The sequence below is a fragment of the Colobus angolensis genome, unplaced genomic scaffold (assembly GCF_000951035.1).
Source record: "Colobus angolensis palliatus isolate OR3802 unplaced genomic scaffold, Cang.pa_1.0 Scaffold24, whole genome shotgun sequence".
In the NCBI taxonomy this organism is placed as follows: Eukaryota; Metazoa; Chordata; class Mammalia; order Primates; family Cercopithecidae; genus Colobus; species Colobus angolensis.
Genome location: NW_012115599.1, coordinates 3,869,886 through 3,872,137, shown reverse-complemented (window position 1 = coordinate 3,872,137; position 2,252 = coordinate 3,869,886).

Sequence of the window (2,252 nt, the reverse complement as noted above, 5' to 3'; positions counted from 1 at the left end):
TTTGTAGGGACATGGATGCAGCTGGAAACCATCATTCTCAGCAAACTATCACAAGAACAGAAAACCAAACACTGCATGTTCTCACTCATAGGTGGGAATCGAACAATGAGAACACTTGGACACAGGAAGGGAAACATCATACACCGGGGCCTGTCGTGGGGTGAGGGAACGGGGGAGGGATAGCATTAGGAGATATACCTAATGTAAATGACGAGTTAATGGGTGCAGCACACCAACATGGCACATGTATACATGTGTAACAAACCTGCTCATTGTGCACATGTACCCTAGAACTTAAAGTATAATAAAAAATAAAAATTAAAAAAAAAGAACACAAGCAATTTTTTAGAGGTAATGGGTAAGTTTAGCATTGTGGTTGTGGAGATGGTCTCATGGGTGTATGCACATGTTCAAACTCGCGAAGATGTATACTCATCAAGACATATAAATCAAATGTGTGCTATTTTTTGTGTATCAATTATAACTCAATAAAGCTAAAAAAAAATGAAGAAGGAAGAAGGGTATAAAAGGGTCCTGAGACCAAAGCACTTGAGAACTGCTGATACAGGACATCCATTTCTACCTCCCGGTTTTTAGGCCCAGTTTCCAACACACCTTCCCCTCCCATGCTTCTCCACAGAATACAGAATCATAAAATCCTAAAAACAAAATCAAAATCAAAACAGAAGAAGAGATAAGACAGAAAGCACAGTGAGCTAGAGAGAGAATAAGATCCCCTCTTTCTTTTCAAAATAGGGCCTGCTAAGTAGTTCTGCCAAAACAGGCTGGTTTCATCTACAACCCCTCCCTGCTGCTACATGTGGGAAAAGAAAGATGGGGGCGAGGGCCTGAGCAGGAGTTCAGGTGTCTTGTCTTCTTCACATTCTGAATCTGATGTGCTACAACCACCAATTAGGCAAGGCAGGTGGGGACATTTTTTATTAGTCACTATTTGCAGGGAGGGAAAAGAGGTCTATGCCTTGCTTATTACTAGTAAATAAAAGACAGGGCTGAGAGCAGGGCAACCCCCTGGCTGTAGTCCAGGGTTCCCCCCATTAGGCACTCTCTCTCTGCAGCAGACGCCTCTCTGAAGCTGCCTCTCTCCTCCACTCAGGCCTAGAGGTCCACCATTAAAAGATGCATTGTTGGCTGGGCATGGTGGTGCACTCCTGTGATCTCAGCTACTTGGGAGGCTGAGGCACAAGAATCACTTGAACCCCAAGAGGCAGAGGTTGCAGTGAGCCAAGACTACAGCACTGTACTCTAGCCTGGGCAACAGAGAAGACTCTGTCTCAAAAAAAAAAAAATTGCATGGTTGTACTTGCTAATAAAGTATTTTCTTGCATCTATAAACCATGTAGATTTCTTTTTAAAAGTCCTTTTTTCTATTACTTTGGGTTGTTGATCTTTTCATAATAGTTTGGAAGAGAAAGTGACCCATTGTATTACTTTTCCATTGCAAAATTAGTTTTCAAATAATTAGAAAGAAAAAGTTAATGAAATAGAAGACAAACAATAGAGATGACAAAACGGGTCCTTAAAGAAAAGACAGACCACTAGTAAAACAGATCATAAAAAAGGCCGAGGCCAGGCACAGTAGCTCCTGCCTGTAATCCTAGCACTTTGGGAGGTGAAGACAGGAGGACTGCTTGAGGCCAAGAGTTCAAGACCAACCTGGCCAACATAGCAAAACCCTGTCAACATTAAAAAAAAAAAAAAAAGACTGAAATATTAAATAATATTGGGATGAAAAATGGAAGATAAAATTGAGCTTTAAAATATAGTAAGACTATGAAAAACTTATTCCAATAATTTTTAAACTTTTTTAAGAAAAAAATAAAAATTACCAAAATTGACTGGAAGAGAAGGAGAAGTAATATAGTTTGGGTAATACTTAATAACGGCAGCAGAAGTGATATGCTAAGATCTCCTCATAAAGTGCAAACCCGTCAAGGCAGTCAGTACTAGTAAGTCATTCATTAGTTGCAGTCTTCTGTGACAAAAGAGACGGGTCTTTCAAGCCTGGGACTATCAGTCTGGTTTGGAAGGAAAGGAGATGCTGAGAGAACAGAGAGGGGCTGGTACTGCCCCGTGGAGTCAGATTACTCCAGGGCTGGGCCAGGATGCCAAGAAATCTCCTACTTGCCTCCCCAAGGGGCAGCACCCCTGTCAATCTGGCGCAGCCCCAAGGTTACCCTGCCCCCACAATCCCCTCCTCACTAACCCTCTTCCTCCTTCCCTCCTCTCCTCAC